The sequence below is a fragment of the Callithrix jacchus genome, chromosome 12, assembly GCF_049354715.1.
Source record: "Callithrix jacchus isolate 240 chromosome 12, calJac240_pri, whole genome shotgun sequence".
NCBI classification, from domain to species: domain Eukaryota; kingdom Metazoa; phylum Chordata; class Mammalia; order Primates; family Cebidae; genus Callithrix; species Callithrix jacchus.
This window is the reverse complement of record NC_133513.1, coordinates 65,096,767-65,117,839: the sequence shown is the minus strand read 5'-3', so window position 1 is coordinate 65,117,839 and position 21,073 is coordinate 65,096,767. Positions and strand designations below refer to the sequence as shown.

The following is a 21,073-nucleotide window of genomic DNA, read 5'->3' as shown; positions in this document are numbered from 1 at the left end:
TTAGTAGAAATTAGGTGGCATCACAGGTTGGAAAGCTCCAACACCATACACTAAGAGGGACTTTTGGGTGCAAAGTATTTATTAGGGATTAATACTTGTGAAAGGTAAAGAGACAAAAAAATATTGAGTAGAGGAAGAAGTTGAACTCTGATGTAGGTCTGTCAAACATTCAGTCAATGTGAGAGAAGAGGTCAGGAGCAAGTATTACCTGTCTAGTTGTCCTATTTTTAGCTGAAATGACTGTACCTTTATACCACAGCCTTTTTATTTATCCGGTGTGGCTGCCCAGCGAAGATCATGACCTCTGGCAAGGCTACTTTCTGAAGCAGAGGCTGATTATAAAGGAGCTGATAGGTAGTGGCTCTCTGCTGATCACGTTCCCGCAGCATGGCAGCTCTTCCCTGACAGGTGGCATGTATCTATATCTATCATACTTAGATTACTTAGCTAGCTTTTCAGAGAACTGAATAGACCTAGACTCAATGAGATGCCAACAAACATACATTTTGTCAAGGGACTCAAGATGACCCCTGCTTTTGGTGAGTTGCTTCACTTTTGTTCACATTGTGTTCATCTTACCCACTAGGAAGGCACAGGTACCTAGATTCATAGAGCAGAGATAGTAACGATAGTAAAAGAAAAGAGAAGCCATGAAAGGGAAAGATGAGAGAGAATCAGTGGTACACTTCCCTTGCACCAGGTCAACACAGTCACACATACTTAGAGGGACCAATTCTTTACTTATTCTATCTCTCTTTTCAGTAAGTGGCATCTTGTTTGACCAGAGTTACCCCGTATTTTTTCATTCATTTTTTTAAACATGCTATTTTTACTGTTTCAAGAAAGAAAAAAGACTTTTTGCTGGTGGCTTTCCTGTGTTTTCTAAAATTAGAGTAATCATTATCTAAGAGCATTGGACGTAACCAAAATGTTTCATCTCTGTAGGATTCTGTAGCAAGTAGGGGCTGGGAGAACTGATTACAATGAATTATAGAAACCTTGTATGCAAGACATGGGAAAGTGTCAATACGCCTGCCCAATGTATTATAGATTCTTATATGGACACATACAGGGCTTGTGCTTCCAGTCTCTATGCTTTCCTTAAAAAAGAAAAGAAAAGAAAAAAAAAGAAGACAGGAATGGAAATGATGTGTCTTTATTTTCTCCACCTCAAATTTGATCTTGTAAAAGCTTCTTTTACGGTTTTAATGCTGACACAGATGGCTTAAAAAATGAAATCAGTTATCAATGAACTCAGGAAAAAAAGCACTACAAGTTTTATCACCCTGAGGAGTCATTGCATAGGCATCAGCAGACTTTTAAAAAAATCACAGTGGTTAGACAACATAATTTGCATTGCCCAATATCTTGTAAAAACAGCTAAACGTTCTATTTCACAAACTTCCTTCTCAGATTTTGCCTTCAATGATTTTCACTTAATAAGTAGCATCACAAACCATGAAAATATTCTCTCCAGGCACACACAGCTCACTATAATTTTTGTTCTCAAAATATTGATTTCATGATTAAACATTCCATCAGATAAGAACTCTAGACCTGAGCTTTAGACTTTTCATACTGAGTTGCAATTATAGTTTGAAAAGTCTTGAAAATTATCCATTTCAATTAATGAAATGTAGAGATACTGTTCTATGACAAAGATTAGATTTATTCCTAAGTCCCCGTTGTTCACAAGACACTAGTGTTCTGTGAAATTTATGATTATACTTAGATTCTTAAACTTTGTTATGTGACCATATGCTGTCATTCGTACACCTGAAAAATATTACTGGAAATTATCAGGAAACAGAATTGGTATATGGCTACTTAGGAAAATGCACACTGATGGTTTTAGGACTGCTTTTGGTGATTGTCTTTTCCCCACAAACATTTATGCTTATAAAAGAATGAATTTTCTTTTTAACTTTTTAAAATAAATTTTTCTTCACTCACATATCAGGCATGAAGGATGAATTTTCTAAATTTGGTTTATATTGGCCAACACAAGTTAAATAACAGTGTGAGGCACTTAAACTTCATGCTAGCATCTGAATTTAATCCCTCTGCTAATCAAGTACTTTGCAATGCTTGATATCCTTCTTAACTTTCCCCATTGCCTGGGTGAGAAACCTTTGCAAGCATTTTTGTGACTCTTAAAACCATAATGTATTAGACCGTTTAGTAGAGTGATTTTTAAGTTATCTTAAACACTCCAATATTGTTTTTAAATTAAGGAAGTCTTCAACATAAATCTCAATTTACAATTACATGTTTGAGATTTGAGTTACATTTTAAAATTATCTTCTTTTTTTCATTTTTCTTTTGTTATTTTGTGTGAAGCAGACAAAATTATCTTCTTAAAAGGTCAAATTGTCTTCAATAATCAAAATAGTTAAAATATAAACATTTATACTTATGTTTCCTAATGTAAATTTACATTAATGTAAATTTAATTACCTGGAGTCAATTGTATTTTGAGTGATTCTAAATTTTCATAAGTTTTCAAATGTTTACCGCTGCAATCCCAATTATGGAAGTCCAAATACTGTGAAGAGCTGCTTTCCTAAAGCAACATTTTTGGCACTGCCTCTTTGAGTCCCTAAGTACTTAAGAAACAGGGTTACTGGCTAGGATGCAGTTGAACAATTTACCATGACACTGATGATAGAGGTGAACCCTATTTGTAGTTGTCAGACTCAATATATTACACAAAGATGAAGTGATGGTGATGAACATGCCCCTTAGATTTAGAATCTATGTTTTAAGTAAAACTATATGTAATTGGTAGCTGATGGCTATAGCTCTTTGTTATAATATTAATTTGTTGCTTTTAAGTTCTCCAAGTTAATTAACTTTTCCCTACAACTCTAAAGACGTTTGAACTTGATAGAATTTCGCACACTTATATACATCATCTCTTAGAACCACGTAAGGCTTTTCAATATTAAAATCATGTTCCATTAGTATTGTCTGTTTTTTATGGCTTCTGTATATTTAGTGTTAACAAAATGTATTCTTAGCAATGACAGGTTCCTCATTCTTTAAATTATTAATATAAGTTATTTCTGTTTATGCTTTAATAGAGTTTCAAAGTTTAAATGTAATTTTAAAGTGCATCTAATTGATAGACTCAATGACAAAGAATCACTTTTAAAAAAGGAAGGAATTCTGTAGTATATTGTGACATGTACATTTTGACTATTTATATTATCATCATTTATTCCTAGTCATAGTACTCAACTTTTTATTTGGGTGGTGATATAATTTATTATCCAATTAGGTAACTTTTGAGTGTAAAAGAGAGAAAAATCACTAATTAATAATCAGGACTATCCCCAAAAAACTGAGATATATTTTCACCAGTGGTGCTCAACCATACTTAACTGAAATGTTTAGAACATTTTCATTCACAAGCAAATTCTATAGAGCACTGTTTTTTTACATTCAATGCGCTTTTGAACACTTTTAGTCAGCTAAATGTAAATGCCGCTGTAATATGTAAAAATATTCAAGTAAGGTTGCATTAATTGAATGGGAGACTGCAGACCTGAAACCTATACTCACACCATCCTCTTTGAGGTACACCAAAGATCTCTTAGGCACCACCTATACCCACAACTTCCTCTTTGAGTTACACCATGATCCCTTAGACACCATGATAAAAATATGGAGCTCCAGAAGACTATTTACAAACTACTGCATTAATTGAATAAAAATAACATTTATCAAACACCTATGAAGTACCTGCCAGTATGAATGGTATGGAAATGAAATTGCAATTTAAATCTAAGTTTAATTAATTTCAGGCCCTCATTCTTATTTTTCAGAAGAAAATGCATTGCATTTTTGTAAATTTCATATCTTAGAAAGTTCTGTCATCATTATATCTCTCAGGCCACCTTAGGTTATGTTACACCACTAACAAGTAATTTCAAAATTTCAGAGGCATAAAACAAACAAATAAACCCTAAACGTTTTTTTAAAATAAAATATTTATGGTTTACACTATATATTTATTGCAGTATGGCAAGACACTCTGTTTACTTTAGTCCCTGAGATACATAGGCTATTGGAAGCTCTGTCTTGACATATACTTCTGTGATCCCAGAATAAAAGAAAGGGAAAATGGTGAAATATTCATTGCTCTTACAATTTCTGTCTGGAGATAACAAATGTCTTTTTTTTTGCATTTCATTGGCCAGAACAAGTTGAGTGTTCATGGTTAAGACAACCAGAATGCAGATATATAATTCTTCCATAAAGACGATCCACAAATAATAGAGTCAGTTCATCAGAATCTTATTTTAACAAAATCTTCTTGAACTTGTAATTGATATTTCTTTTCTTTTTTCTTTTTTTTAAGACGGAATTTTGTTCTTGTTACCCAGGCTGGAATGCAATGGCATGATCTCAGCTCACCGCAACCTCTTCCTCCTTGGTTCAGGCAATTCTCCTGCCTCAGCCTCCTGAGTAGCTGGGATTACAGGCACGCGCCACCATGCCAAGCTAATTTTTTGTATTTTTCATAGAGACGGGGTTTCACCATGTTGACTAGGATGGTCTCAATCTCTTGACCTCGTGATCCAACTGCCTCGGCCTCCCAAAGTGCTGGGATTACAGGCTTGAGCCACCACGCCCGGCCTGATATTTCTTATTCTTTCCTATGGGGTCAAATGTATCATGAGAGCACTCATGTATTTAAACCCACCAAAAGTCCCCCAAATATATTTTGACTCATTTTTCATAGCCATCTGAAATTTCTTCTTTTCCAAATTAAACATTTCTGATATTTCCACTGTCCTTGAAAAGGCATTGTTTAAAGCAGTGCTTCACAAATCTGATTGTGCATTCCCATGTTCAAAATGCAGGTTCTGATTAAACAGACCTAGAAGAAGACTGTAATAGAGGTTTTTGGTTTGTTCTAACTAAATGGTATCTTGACCTAATGTTGAGTCTTTAGCTGCAAGTAATTCAGTTCTTCTTTTTAGCAGCTACTGAAGTCCATACCCCCACCATTTCTGTTAAAGGGTTCTCACCTTCATGGCCAATATGCTCCAGCCCAAATCACCCTGAGGCCAGGTTTCAGACAACCAGGAATAGCCTTATGCTTTGGAGTCTGGAAAATAATTCAAATAAGCCAATCCACGAGAAGCTCAAGAAACCCAGTTGGCTACACCACACTTGCCACACAAGCTGTTCCCTGTAACTCTAGCTTGCTGTTACCCTGCCCTGGGGAACAGCCCACTGTATGCCCTGCCTGGCAGCCTTTTCTTGTTTGGAGCTGTAAAACAAAGAGATAAGCATTTCATCTATTCCCATGTCAGTGTGTTGTGTCCCACAATCAAAATAACCTTTAAATCTCATAAAACTTGCTATGTGTCTGTACATAGTTGCCATGGTTCTCCTTACTCAAATTCCTTGGCCTTGGAATATTCAAAATAAGCAGAGCTAATTATTTAAACTCCCTGATGACTAGATACTAGCCCAGGTATCAGCCACCTTAGGGGATAGGAATGCTGGGGGCACTTGAGCTGCACTTTCTGGGATCAGCAGTCAGGTGTGTTTCTGGTCACATCCTGTGTTTGGCAGAGGCCTATTTCAGGGAATCCTCACTTCCTTGGCATTGATGTTTCCTTATTATTATTTGGGGAAGAACGCTGGTGCTTCTGTTTGTTTTCAGCAACCTGTCCTGTGTAGGCTAAACTCTCTCACAGTAGAGAAATATCACCCCATCTCATGATGTTGCTCAGGTGGATGTAACAATGACCTGTATGTCCTCTGCGCTTTTACAGGCAATATCATTTTATTGTATTTCCTTGCAGTTTGGAGATGAGCATTTTTGCACGTTGAAGGTTTGTAGCAATCCTGCCTCAAGAAAGTCTATCAGTGGCATTTTTCCAACAGCAGGTGCTCACTTTGTTTCTGATTGTCACATTTTTGTAATTCTTGCAGTATTTCAAACTTTTTCATTATTATTAGATTTGCTATGGTGATATGTGGTCAGTGATTTTTTTTTTTTACTATTGTAATTCTTTTGGGATGCCATCCATCATGCCATTATAAAGAAGGCACGCTTAATGGATAAATGCTGTCATTGTGTGTGTTCTGTCTACTTCACTCACCAGCCATTCCCCCATCACTCTCCCTTTCCTTAGACCTCCTTATTCTCTGTGACACAACAATATTAAAATTAAGCCAATTAATAATTCTACAATGGCCTCTAAGCTTTTAAGTAGAAAGAGGAGTCACCACATCTATCACTTTAAATAAAAAACTCGAAAGGATTATGCTTAGTGAGGAAGGAAGACATGTTAAAAGCCAAGATAGGCTGAAAGCAAGGCCTCTGGTACCAGTTAGCTAAGTTGTAAATGCAAAGGAAAAGTTCTTTGAGGAAACTAAAAGTGCTGCTCCAGTGAACACACAAATGATAAGAAAGCAAAACAGCCTTGTTGCTGATGTGGAGAAAGTTTTAGTGGTCTGGATGGAAGATCAAACCAGCTACAACATTCCCTTAAGCCAAAGCCTAATCCAGACCAAGATTCTAACTCTCTCTAATTCTATGAAGGCAGAGAGAGGTGAGGAAGCTGCAGAAGTAAAGTAACCTAAGATACAAATAGTCTCTTTGGTCATAAACTGCATATCATTGAGTTATCTAATATTACAACATGCTTATAAATGCTATCATTACATATTACTTTCAATATATTATACTTTAGCTCTTATACTTTGTGATGAAACATGTTTTTTTCTAATTCAAATATATAACACAATACACCATTTTAATGTATACAGTTTAATGTGCTTTGGCAATGATATGCATTTATGAAGCTGTCTTCAACATCAAGATATAGACAATTTCCATTTTAACAAAAATTTCCTCAGGTCCACTTAAAGTTAGTCTTCACCCTAGTAAGTGAATACTGACTTGTTTTCTGTCTCTGTAATTTTTGCCTTTTCTAGAATATCATAAACATGGAATCACACAGTAGATTCATGTGATTTCTGTAGAAAAATGCTTGCAATTTGTCTGAAGACACACCTATTTTAATTAATATGATCAAGTGAACATGCAGTTAGGAAGAATAAGTTTTAATGCTCAAGATCAGAAGAGGGTGACAATAGTGAGCAGCAATGTGGTCTATATTTCAAAACAGCTTGACATGAGGATTTGAAATGTTCCCCACACATAGAAATGATAAATGCTCAAAATACTGGCTATCCTAAATAGTCTGACTTAATCATTATACATTCTATTCATGTAACAAAAGGTCACGTGTACTGTAAAAATATATACAAATATTATATATCAAACTATTTAAAATATGATAAAGTATTATTGTTGAGTCAGAGTAATCTCTGGGAAGTATATTTATATAGTTTTAATGTTGTGTGGAAAACTCACACTAGATAGAAAAACTAATGCAAAATTAGTTTAGCAAACCAGATTTCTTAGAGAATTCTTGAGAGTTTTCATGGCAGCTTCTGGCAACATGCTAGCCCTTTGGCTTATATTTTAATCACAAAAGTAACAGTTTTATTGATGCTGGGTGAGCATCTTGAGAAGGGGCAAATTCTAGAAGAGGAGAGAACAACCCTATATGCTGAGCAAGGTCAATGGCTTCTTCCCCTCCATCTTCCCGTGAGGTATTAAGCTTACCCAGAATCTAATATGAAAACCATTAACTAATACTTAAACATTAATATAGATGTTTAAAAAATTAATAGGAATTTAAATCTAAAAACTCATTCTTCATTATGTGAGTATTGTCCTTTAATGTTAAATTAAAAGTTGACCTACTACCAGAAAGGTGATAAAAACAGGAACAAAAGAAGCTAAATGCACTACAAATGAATAACATAACTACACTGAAAGTCAAAGGGAAGAAAAGAGCTAACCTAAAAAAAATTGGAAAAAAGTTTCTGACCAGATACTGTAAAGTTAAAGATAAAAGAAGCTGTATACACATACTGCCATATGGTGATTAAATTTGTTTCTCACAAGAGTGTAAGTAATTCTGAAATGACCTTATACACGTATATTGTTTTATCAGTGTTGTAGAAAAACGTTACTAGTAAAGAGGAGGGTTTTTTTTTATGTTGGAATAGAATTAAAAGTATAAGAACTCATACGCACACAGAGAGAGAAAGAGAGAGACAGAGAGAGAGATTGAGGGAGAGAAAGAATTGTGTGGACTAGTATTTATACATATACTTCACAGTATTTACATGTATGTTTTTAGCTCTGTACCCTGAGAGACATTGATTTCCCAGTAGCAATGAGCACACCTGGCACCTACGTGTTGGTGTCTAAGTGTTATCCAGTAAGAGGAATAGGGCTCTGTGATGATTAATTTTATGTATCAACTTCTCTAGGCCATAGTTCCCAGATAATTAGGCAAGCATGGTCTAGATGTTGCATGAATGTGTTTTTAAGATGAGATTAGCATTTAAAACAGTACACTTTGTGTATAAAGGTTATCTTACTTAATGTGAGTGGCCCTCATGTAATCAGTTGAAGACCTTAACAGAAAAGACTGAATTTCCCAGAGGAAAGGCTAATTCTACAAGTGGACTGCCTTCAGAGTTGAGCTGCATTCTTCTATGGGTCTCTAGCCTATGGGCCTGCCATGCAGATTTTTGGACTTGTCAGCTCCCATAATTGTGTAAACCAATTCCTTAACATAAATGTTTCTATATACATATATACACACATCCTAGTGGTTTTGTTTCTTGGGAGAGCCCTGACTGATACAACTTCTTTGGAGGAATGGCTGAATCCAAGGCTGATTTAGGGAAAATACAGCATGAGCCTAGGGCATCTTGTGTCAGAAAGTAAGCACATGTTCAAAAAAGGAGAGGAACATGTTGAAAAGACACAGGTGTCCTTCCAACCTAAAGGAGCTACTCATGGAAATTTTTGAATAACAAGATAAATGGTGATAGTAGTTATTATAATTCATAGAATAATAAAAACAAATATGGACCCACATTGATAGCAATACATTATTGAATAAATAGGTAAATGATAAGAGAGGAAAGATCTTCCTAATAAAATAACTTTAATAAATTTAGGGGTAAAGAGAAATGTAAAAATGTAAAAGTAAATGTAAAAATGTAAGCAAACATCACAATAATGATTGCTGCAAATAAGACCCACAGATGGATACTAAATTTAGTAGGTTGCAACTTGAAAAGAAATATAATTTTTACGCATTCCAAGGATTATCTTCCTGAGATGATTTTAATTATAAAGGAAAAAATTATAGGCCAATACTCTCCAAAAATGTCAAAGTAATGTAATAAAATGAAAGAAGGAGGAACTGTCACATACTGGAGGAGACCAAGGAGATATATGTACAGTGTGAGAATAAGATACTGTGTTGGATACTGAAATAGAGAACAGTGGAAACTGATGAGATTCATATAAAATCTACTTTTTATATGAAACATTTTCTTGTTTTTGTGATTATTTATGGTTTTCACTATTATTAAAAGTTATCCTTGCACACAATATAACTTGGGGGTAAAATAGTTCTAATTCCTTGTAGCAATTCACAATCCTAAATTTCCTTCTAATTGGAGACTACCACTTTCAATTCTGTTTGACGTTTATTCTAGAATTTACTATATACTTCCAGATACTATACCTATTTAGCTGCTCCTTGATTATTTTCTAAGTTTTAGGCTTTATATACTGCTCCTACTAGAGAATATCTTGTCAAAGATCTTTTTCAACCCATTTCAAGCCCCTAAACCATCCCAACACCTGTAAGCTCCCTTTTTCCTATACATTAGTTAAACTGAAATTTTGATTTTTGTTGATTTCAGTATTCATGTTGTAATTATGAAAACATAACTCAAATCAAGCCATCTATTTTACTATGACCGTTTGAAAAATTTCCTGCTTCAATATTTTTTCCTCTGGAGTTAAGATTTATCTTATTTTTAGGAATGCAGAGAAGGAAGTTTGCTTAGTTTTTGATGTGTTTTTCACTTGTTTAATGCTAAACACTACCAGTTGTCTAAATCTTGCCCCAGTGTCTTCATGTTCATGAATTAGTCTATCAAATCAACCTAACTGAGGAAAACTTTACAGGGGACTTCTCTTCTGCTTTAGTCTGGTACAGTTTCCTGTCATCTCTCTTCACTTACTCTCTTGGCTGTTTCCTTCTGTTGTCTATTGTCTTGAATCTCTTATTTTATTCACCTTTTTGTACATTACTTTCTTGACTTCAATCTAGTTGAAATCTGGACCTGGTTCAGCCTGGTTTAGGTAGTGCACAGTTTTTAGGAACTTTCTAAGAAAGGGTACCAGAGGCAAACATTTTATTACCTTTCATGAATGATTTTTCTATTGCTACATAACAGATTGTCACATAGTGACTTAAAACAATAATTGCATAGGTCAGGCAGCTCAGCCAGGTTCTATACTCAGAATGTCACAAGAACAGTATAAATTTCTTGAGACAATGATGTCTTGTCTGGAGGCTTGGGACAAAGACCTCAGTAAGCTTCATTGGATTTCCCCAGAATTAATATCGTTATCCCTTTTATTTTGATCTGTTCAAATTTCCAGGAGAAAGATTAGTTTTTTTTTATTTTTCCCTAAAAGTTTAGGCTTAGTTAATTAAATTTTTAGAAACTCAGAAACCTCAACACACATTATACAAATATTCATATAACAACCTGATTTCAGTACAGGATCAATACTCTAAATTATTTATATCTGTCACTCCAGACACTACTTTTACTGTAACAGTGAATTAAATCCTACGGCAGAGCAGGAGGATCAGACTCTGGGTGGGTATGGTAGATATTGGACTTGTTAAACCAAATCTCCACTTTTACTCACACATGCGCACCCATGCACACACTCACACACATGCGCACAAACATACAATCATAACACACTCCTTGTAGGAGGAGATGTCACCCACCTCTGAGTCTTTTGCAGGATCTGTAAACTAAATTTTGTTGTTCCTTAGCTTTTCCCATTTCTAATATATAATTTGGCTGTATCAGATTTTCTAAATCATTTAGGCTTTAGGAAAGATGCCTTCCATCTTTCCCAATTATTCTTTTCTTGCTCTTGTCTGTTCTCTTCATCATCGTATATTCCCGAATTTAAGAAAAGTCTCTTTTCCTTTCTTTAAGAGGGCATCGAGGAAGAGGTTTGTAAATATGTATGCTGAATCACTATATTTAATTGGAGATCCTTCATAATTTTAAATAAATATTTTTGATGCAGAAAAATTCACTTGGAAATAGTAAAATATAGAGAATATAAATAATAAAATATATAATGCATGAAGAAAAATGCCATCATAATCCCACTACAAAATAGCAACTTTTAGTAGTTTGTAATACATATTTGTAGATGTTTTTCAAAATAAGCATTCTAGAAATTGATTCGGTCAAAATGAAGCCACAAGTACATATAAATAAAGAGTAACAAAAAATTGGAAACAATTTGAATATTATGAATTGAATGAATAAATAAGTTGTGCATTATAAGAAATGGTATACAGTCATGCACTGCATAATGACATTTTGATGAACAATAGATTGTATATACAATGGTGGACTCATAAGATTGTAATGAAGCTGCCCTATACAGCTGTACCATTTTTTTCTCTTTCATACTATATTTTAACTGTACCTTTTATATGTTTAGATACACAAATACTTACCACTGTGTGACAGCTGTCTACAATCCTTAGTATGATAACATACTATACACCTTTGTAGCCAAGGAGCAATAGACTATACCATATAGCCTAAGTATGTAGTAGGCTAGACCATCTAAGTTTGTGTAAGTACACTCTAGGATGTTTACATAATGATGAAGTTGCCTAACTATGCATTTCACAGAAACTATTCCCATTGCTAGATGATGATTGTGTGTACAGTCACCAAAAATAATTAGTATCCTATGCATTCACATAGAAAAATGCCCAACAGGTATCATTAGGTGAAAAAAGATCAATATTTAGAACATAATAAACTGAGTGTATATTTATTGGTAGATAAATTATACATATAAAGCTAAGAAAAATTTCTATATTAAAAATTTAGAAACAAATTAAGGTTTGTCATGAGTGAAAGCCGAATATATGCACGCATAGAGAAACATCAATACATGCATGTATGTATTTCTAGTATAGAAGAACATAAAATAATGAGCTATTTTAAAACATTTTGTGTTTTTAAATGAGATTTCTAAGCATTATTTCAACACAAGAAAAAGAAAATCTTATAATTACTAACTATAAAAATATATGTGAATACATATTTTTTTTCAGAGAATTTTTAACTATAAAATGAAAGGAAAAAATGTAAAAAAAAAATCTCTTTACTTAACTACATGCAAATTAACTCTGACCAAAATCATCCATACATTAAAAGTCACAAATAATAATGAATAAACAGAAATTGTTTTAAAACAGCAAAATAATATACCCAAACAGGAAAACATATTTGCAAAACTATGACCATGATTTAGATTATTAATATTTATATGCTTTCCTTCTAAGTCAATAGAATAAATATTTACTTTTCCCATACAAAAATTAATTAGGACAAGAAAAGATATTAAAGAAGGAAAGCAAATTTCCTAATTTAGGAAAAATATTCACACAGCATTAAAAAGGTATAAATTAAACAAATTACATATGATTTTTTATCCTAAATTGGAAAAAAATTAGAGAATTGTGAGTAATAAAATTATTGCATGTATTTATGGTTTCAAACTGGCATAATCTTTCTAAATGGCAATTTGGCAATTTAGACAATAACTTAATGGTATTAATTATGTGAATAATGTTAAAAAATTTATCCTAAGGAAATAAGTATAGAAGCACACATTAGCATTTTTTTGCCTAGAAAAGAAAATATGAAAGAGCCTCAATATTTCCACACATTAGAAGGTTGGATATAAAAATTATGGCACATCCATGTAATACTGTAGAGATATTAAAAGTAAATAAATATATATATATATGTATATCTCCATATTTGGCATAGAAATATAAATTTTTGGTGTGTATTTTATAATACCGTTTATATTTCAAAAACTGAAAAGAAATTATGTACACTTAGTAAAATAACATTAGATAGTGTTAATCATGTTTATCTTCAATGAAACTATTAGGACATTTTATTTAATTTTTTTTTTGACTTTTATTTTAGATTTAAAGGATTTATTGCATGAATATGTTGCATGATGCTGAGGTTTAGAAATGAATAATCCTGTCACCCAGATGATGAACATAGTACCCAATAGGGAGTTTTTCACCCCAGGCCACTTTTCCTCTCTCGCACTTCTCGTGGTCCTCAGTGTCTACTATTCACATCTTTGTGTGTGTATGAACACAATGTTTAGTTCCCACTTATAAGCAACAACATGCAGTATTCAGTTTTCTCTTCTTATGTATGTTTGCTTAGGATAATGGCCTCCAGCTGCATTTAATTTGCTGTAAAATGCATGATGTTTTTTGTTGTTATGTGGCTGTGTACTATTCTATGTTGTATATGTACCACATTTTCTTTTACCATTGATGGGCACCTAGGTTGATTCTGTGTCTTTGCTATTGTGAATAGCATTGTGATGAACATATGCATGCATGTATCTTTTTTGTGGAACTATTAATTTTTCTTTTGGGTATATACAGACTAATGGGATTGCTGGGTCGAATGGTAGTTCTCTGAAAGATCACCAAACCACTTTCCACAGTGGCTGAACTAACTGGCATTCCCACCGACAGTGTATAAATGTTTCCTTTTCTCCTCAGCTTGCTAGCATCTGTTAGTTTTTTAGTTTAAAAAAAAAATCACCATTCTGACTAGTATGACAGTATCTCAATGTGGTTTTGATTTGCATTTCTCTGATGATATAGTGACGATGAGCATTTTGTTTATATGTTGGTAGTTTGTAGAAGTGTCTGATCATGGCCTTTGCTCATTTTTAAATTGGATTATTTGTGTTTGGCTGGTTGATTTAAGTTCCTTGCATTCTGGGTATTAGGATTTAGTTAGATGCATATTTTGTAAATTTTTGTCTCATTCTGTAGGTTGTCTTTTTACTCTATTGACAGTTTCTTTTGCTATGCAGAAGCTCTTTAGTTTATTAGGTCCCACTTGTCAATTTCTGTTTTGTTTCCACTGCTTTTGGGGACTTAGTCATAAATTCTTTGCCAAAGTTGATGTCCAGAAGGATATTTCCTAGGTTTTTTTCCAGAATTCTTATAATTTGAGGTCTTATATTTATATCTTTAGTAAACCTTAAGTTAATTTTTATACATGGTGAAAGGTAGGCATCCAGCTTTATTCTCCTGTGAACGGCTAGCACCACTTGCTGAATAAGACCATTTCCCATTGTTTATTTTTGTTGATTTTGTCAAAGATCTGATCATTGTAGCTGTGTGGCTTTATTTCTGGATTTTCCATTCTGTTTCATGATCTATTTTTGTACCAGTGCCAGGCTGTTTGCATTACTGTAGCCTTGTAGTATAGTTTAAAGTTGGGTAATGTGATGCCTTGGGCTTTATTCTTTGGCTTAGGATTGCTTTGTCTTTTCAAGTTCTTTTGTGGTTCTGTGTAAGTTTTAGAATAGTTTGTTTCTGATTCTGTAAAAAATCGCATCAGTATTTTGATAGGAGTAGTGTTGAATCTGTATATTGCTCTGGACAGTATGACCATTTTAATGATATTGATCTTTTAAGGAGAGTTTAAAAACATGGTCTCATTAAAGAAAACTTTCTAAAATTGAAATCAGTCAGTAATCCCATGAATTGCTTGAGTGATAAACAATTAATTTTATGCAACCTAAAAAAAACCTAAAGAAATATCCAACTATGACTTTAAATCAAAAATACATTTTCCTTCATGAGCCTGACACAATCAGATGAAACCTTTTGAAGATGTTCTAGAGTTCAGTGATTCAGAGCCATGGATACTCTCTCTCTCTCTCTCTCTCTCTCTCTCTCTCTCTCTCTCTCTCTCTCTCTCTCTGCTTTCTGACTTGGCTAGCCAGTTTTTCCAACACCATTTATTAAACAGGGCATTCTTTCCCTATTGCTTGCTTTTGTCAGGTTTCTCAAAGATCAGATTATTGTAGACGTGTGGCATTACTTCTGAGGCCTCTGTTCTGTTCCACTGGCCTATATCTCTGTTTTTGGTACCAGTACCATGTTGTTTTGATTGCTGTAGCCTTGTAGTATAGTTTGAAGTCATACAGCCTGATGCCTCCAGCTTTGTTCTTTTTGCTTAGGATTATCTTGGCTATGCGGGCTCTTTTTTGGTTTTGTATGAAGTTTAAGCTGTTTTTTTTTCTCCAGTTCTGTGAAGAAGGTGGATGGTAGCTTGATGGGGATAGCATTGAATCTATAAATTACTTTAGGTAGTATCACCATGTTCACAATATTGATTCTTCCTAACCATGAGCTTGGAATGTATTTCCATTTTTTGTGTCCTCTCTTACTTTCTTGAGCAGTGGTTTTTAGTTCTCCTTGAACAGGTCCTTTTCATCATTTGTTAGTTGAATTTATAGGTATTTTATTCTCTTTGTGACAATTGTGAATGGGACTTCGCTCATGATTTGGCTTTCTGTTTGTCTGTTATTGGTGTATAGGAACACTTGTGGCTTTTGCACATGGATTTTGTATCCTGAGACTTTGCTGTAGTTGCTTATCAGTTTCAGGAGATTTTGGGCTGAGACGTTGGGGTCTTCTAAATATACAATCATGTCGTCTGCAAATAGAGACAATCTGACGTCCTCTTTTCCTAATTGAATATCCTTTATTTCTTTTTCTCACCTGATTACTCTGGGTAAAACTTCCAATACTGTGTTGAATAGGAATGGTGAGAGAGGGCATCCTTGTCTAGTGCCAGTTTTCAAAGGGAATACTTCCACTTTTTGCCCATTCACTATGATAATGGCTGTGGGTTTGTCATAAATAGCTTATATTATTTTGAGATATGTTCCATTGATACCTAGTTTATTGAGAGTTTTTAGTATAAAGGGCTATTGAATTTTGTCAAAGGCCTTTTCTGCATCTATTGAGATAATCATGTGTTTTTTGTCTTTGGTTCTGTTTATGTAATGGATTACATTTACAGATTTGCATATGTTGAACTAGCCTTGCATCCCCTGGATGAAGCCTACTTGATTGTGATGGATAGGCTTTTTGAGGGACTGTGGCAATCTGTTTGCCAGTATTTTATTGAAAATTTTTGCATGGACGTTCATCATGGATATTGTCCTGAAATTTTCTTTTTTAGTTGTATATCTGCCAGGTTTTGGTATCAGGATGATGTTGGGAGGATTCCCTTTTTTGTTGTTGTTTGGAATAGTTTCAGAAGGATTGGTACCAGCTCCTCTTTGTATATCTGGTAGAATTCAGCTGTGAACCTGTCTGTACCTGGATTTTTTTTGGTTGGTAGACTATTAATTGCTGTCTGAACTTTAGACCTTTTTGTTGGTCTATTCAGGGAATCAACTTCTTCCTGGTTTAGTCTTGGGAGGGTGTAAGTGGCCAGGAATTTATCCATTTCTTCTAGATTTACTGATTTATGTGCATAGAGGTGTTTGTAGTAATCTCTGATGGTAGTTTGTATTTCTCTGGAATGAGTAGTGATATTCCCTTTGTCATTTTTTATTGCATCTATTTGAATCTTCTCTCTTTTCTTTTTTATAAGTCTGGCTAATTGTCTATCTATTTTGTTGATCTTTTCAAAAAAACACCTCCTGTATGTATTGATTTTTTTTGAAGGGTTTTTTGTGTCTCTATCTCCTTCAATTCTGCTCTGATCTTAGTTATTTCTTGTCTTCTGCTAGCTCTTGGATTTGTTTGATCTTGCTCCTCTAGTTTTTTTTAATAGTGGCAATGGTGTGTTGATTTTAGATCTTTTCCTCCTTCTCATGTGGGCATTTAGTGCTATAAATTTCTCTCTACACACTGCTTTAAATGTGTCCCATAGATGCAGGTACATTGTGTCTTCTTTCTCATTGGTTTCAAAGTACATCTTTATTTTTGCCTTCATTTCATTATTTATTCAGTAGTCATTCAGGAACAGGTTGTTCAGTTTCCATGTAATTGTACAGTTTTGAGTATGTTTCTTAATCCTGAGTTCTAATTTGATTGCACTGTGTTCTGAGAGATTGTTATGATTTCCATTCTTTTGCATTTGTTTAGGAGTGATTTACTGCCAATTATGTGGTCAATTTTAGAGTAAGTGCTGTGTGTTGCTGAGAAGAATATTCTGTGGATTTGGGGTAGAGATTCTGTAGATGTCTATTAGGTCCACTTCGTCCAGATCTGATTTCAGGTCCTGGGTATCCATGTTAATTTTCTGCCTCATCGATCTAATATTGACAGTGGAGTGTTAAAGTTTCCCACTATTATTGTGTGGTAGTCTAAGTCTCTTTGTAGGTCATTAAGAACTTGCTTTATGTATCTGGGTGCTCCTGTATTGGGTGCATATATATTTAGGATAGTTAGCTCTTCTTATTGCATTGATCCTTTTATCATTATGTAATTTCCTTCTTTGTCTCTTTTGATCTTTGTTGGTTTAAAGTCTGTTTTTTCAGAGACAAGGATTGCAATCCTGGGTTTGTTTTTGTGTGTGTGCTCTCCATTTGCTTGGTCAATCTTCCATCCCTTTATTTTGAGTCTATGTGTGTCTTTGCATCTGAGATAGGTCTCCTGAATACAGTACAACAATGGGTCTTGGCTTTTTATCCAATTTGCCTGTCTCTGTCTTTTGATTGGGACATTTAGATCATTTTCATTTAAGGTTAATATTATTAGAGGTGAATTTCATCCTGCCATTTTGATACTAGCTTGTTGTTTTGCCCATTAGTTGATGAAATGTCTTCACTGCATCATTGTTCTTTACCATTTGATATATTATTGCCATGCCTGGTACTGGTTGTTCATTCTCATGTTTAGCGCTTCCTTCAGGAGCTCTTGTAAGGCAGGCCTAGTGGTGACAAAATCTCTCAGCAGTTGCTTTTTCATAAAGGATTTTATTTATCCTTCACTTATGAAGCTTAGTTTGACTGGATATGAGATTTTGGATTGAAAGTTCTTTTCTTTAAGGATGTTGAATATTGGCCACTACTTTCTTCTGGCTCGTAAGGTTTCTGCTGAGAGATCCACTGTGAGTCTGATGGACTTCCCTTTATGGGTAACCCAGCCTTTCTCTCTGGCTGCCCTTAGCATTTTTTCCTTCCTTTCAACCCTGGTGAATCTGACGATTATGTGCCTTGGGGTTGCTCTTCTTGAGGAATATCTTTGTGGTGTTCTCTGTATTTCCTGGATTTGAATGTTGGCCTGCCTTGCTGAGCTGGGAGGTTCTCCTGGATAATATCCTGAAGAGTGTTTTCCAGCTTGTATTCATTCTCCCCATCATATTCAGGTACACCTGATTTAGGTTCAAGTGTAGATTAGATCTTTTCACAAAATCCCATTTCTTGGAGGCTTTGTTCATTTCTTTTCACTCTTTTTTCTCTAATCTTGCCTTCTGATTTTATTTCATTGAGTTGATATTCAATCTCTGATATCCTTCTTCTGCTTGATCGATTAGGCTATTGAAACTTATATATGCTTCATGAAGTTCTTGTGCTGTATTTTTCAGCTCCTTCAAGCGGTTTATGTTCTTCTGTAAACCGGTTATTCTGGTTTGCATTTCATCTAACCTTTTCAAGGTTCTTAGTTTCTTTGCATTGGGTTAGAACATATTCCTTTAGCTCAGAGAAGTTTGTTATTACCCACCTTCTGAAGCCTGCTTCTGTCAACTCGTCAAACTCATTCTCCATCTAGTTTTGTTCCCTTGCTGGTGAGGAGTTGTGATATCTTAGAGGAGGAGAGCCATTCTTGTTTTCAGTGATTTCATTTTTTATGTGCTAGTTTCTTCCCATCTGTGTGGATTTGTTTACCTTTGGTGTTTGAAATTGGTGGCTTTTGGATGGGGTCTCTGAGTGGACATCCTTTCTGTTGATGTTGAAGCTATTTCTTTGTGTTTTTTAGTTTTTCTTCTAACAGTCAGGCCCCTCTGCTGTAGGACTGCTGGAGTTCCACTCCAGACCCTGCTTGCCTGGGAATCACCTGAGAGGGCTGCAGAAGAGCAAGGATTGCTGCCTTTTATTTCCTCTGGTAGTTTCGTTCCAGAAGTGTACCTGCCAGATGTCAGCCACAGCTCTTCTGTATGAAGTGTCTTTTGGATATTTGGATTTTGTCTTTCTGGAGCTCCACTGCTCCCTTTAGGGCTGCTGGGCTGGGATGTTTAAGTCTGCTTCAGGGTAACTCACAGCCGCCCCTTTTCCCTGGTGCTCTGTCTTGGGAAGGTGGGGCTTTATTTGTAAGTTCTTGACATGCTGCTGCCTTTTTTCAGAGATGTCCTGCCCAGCTATGAGGGAGTCTATTCTTACTGCTGAGCTGATGCAGGTTCTGTGCAGCTCTGTGTAAACTTTCTCGTACTTTTGTTTACACAGGTGAGGTTAGACACCTTCCTCGCACTCAGTTGGACCTGTCCAGGGTCAAGTTTAAACTGCTGTGCTGGCTGCAAAAAGACCAGTCTTTCAGTTTGCTGGTCTTTGTGGGGGTGGGACCTGCTGAGCCAGATCTGGCTCCCTTTCTTCAGCTCCCTTTATTTCAGGGGAGTGGGAAGCTCTGTCTCACTGGTGTTCCTGATTCCAGACAAAACGACCACTCAGATTTGTGCTGAAACCCACAGAGCTGGCTGGAATGGCTGCTCAGATCTGTGCTGGAAACCCACAGTGCTTGTTGGCCCAGCAGAAATCTCCTGGTCTGTTGGCTATAAAGACCATGGGAGAAGCATAGGATCTGAACCAGGGTGTCAGAGTGGCTGGAAACATCCCTTATGGCCTCCATTGGGTAGAAGGGGGGCCCTCCGGCCAGTTGCACTTCCTGGGTGAGGCAGTGCCCCTCCCATCTTGATTGGCCCTCCTTGGGCTACACCCATTGTCTAACCAGTCCAACTGAGGTAAACCTGGTACCTCAGATGGAAATGTGGAGACCACTCACCTTTTGTGTCCCTTGCTGGGAACTTCACCCTGGAGCTATTCAGCCATCTTGGTGGACTCCCCCTCCCATTTGCATCCATGTTAAAAATTCTTAATGACCTGATTTTACTGAGTTTACATAATTATTTTTGACAAAAACTCTTGGCTAAGAGAATACTAAGAAGTACCTCAATGAATCTCTTGGTTTCCAGGTATAGTCTTCCTTGTCCTAATTTGGAAATTGAAATAAATATCCTTAACCAATATTTTTTTCTCTAACTACTGGCTTAGAGAAATGAGAGCAGAAAAATAGTGATTGCATTTCTTTGTGAAAATCTTCCTGTCCTGAGTTTTATGACCTTCTAATCCACCAAGCCCAAGGCCACAAATTATTTAAGTCATTTATTAGGTAAAGCAGCCACTCTAATCACCATCTATGTTTCCATAGCTGCCCAGGTGGGCTTCATGGGAAATAAAACTCCATAAAGTCTACATTTTCAGACACATACCACAACCTGTGTAGTACCTTGGTAGAGCATCAATATATTCCATTACTTAGTATCCCATGATTAGTTAGCCATCATTAAAGATAATTGTATGTCAAAGCACTCTAATTAGTACTCAATTTCTGTGGCTCATAGTGGCCACTGTGCCCACTTTTTCTCTGATGTTGAAGCACAGCTACCTAGTGTCTGCTACTATTACTTCAATAGTCCCAAGGATATTTAAAGATACGGACTCCTTAAAAGTTGTCATAGTAGTTTCTTTTTTCTTGCCCATTTTGTTAATGTTTGGTATTGAAAGGCTTTAAATTTTTCTTTTTCCCAAGAAAGAGAAAAATGTGCTCTCAGGTAATTCAAGGCAGATGTTTCATGTTGCACTCCTTACAATTACAATTATAATCTTGGTAACTGTTACAGTCTCTTGATCTCTCTAGATTTTGTGTCTTCCTGAGTCTTGTATCATGCAACCAGAATTTGAGAAATATGAAGTCACCACATGCCACAGATTACCCATGTCCTCTTTCTCCCTGCAAGGTCAGTTTTCTGC

At 35.3% G+C, this 21,073-nt stretch overlaps 1 long non-coding RNA gene across 1 annotated transcript in view; it reads left to right on the top strand.

The window, feature by feature from the left end:
- LOC144578688 (uncharacterized) overlaps positions 1-21,073 on the top strand; it is an 867,227-nt gene that overhangs the window by 550,791 nt on the left and 295,363 nt on the right. The window lies entirely within an intron of this gene.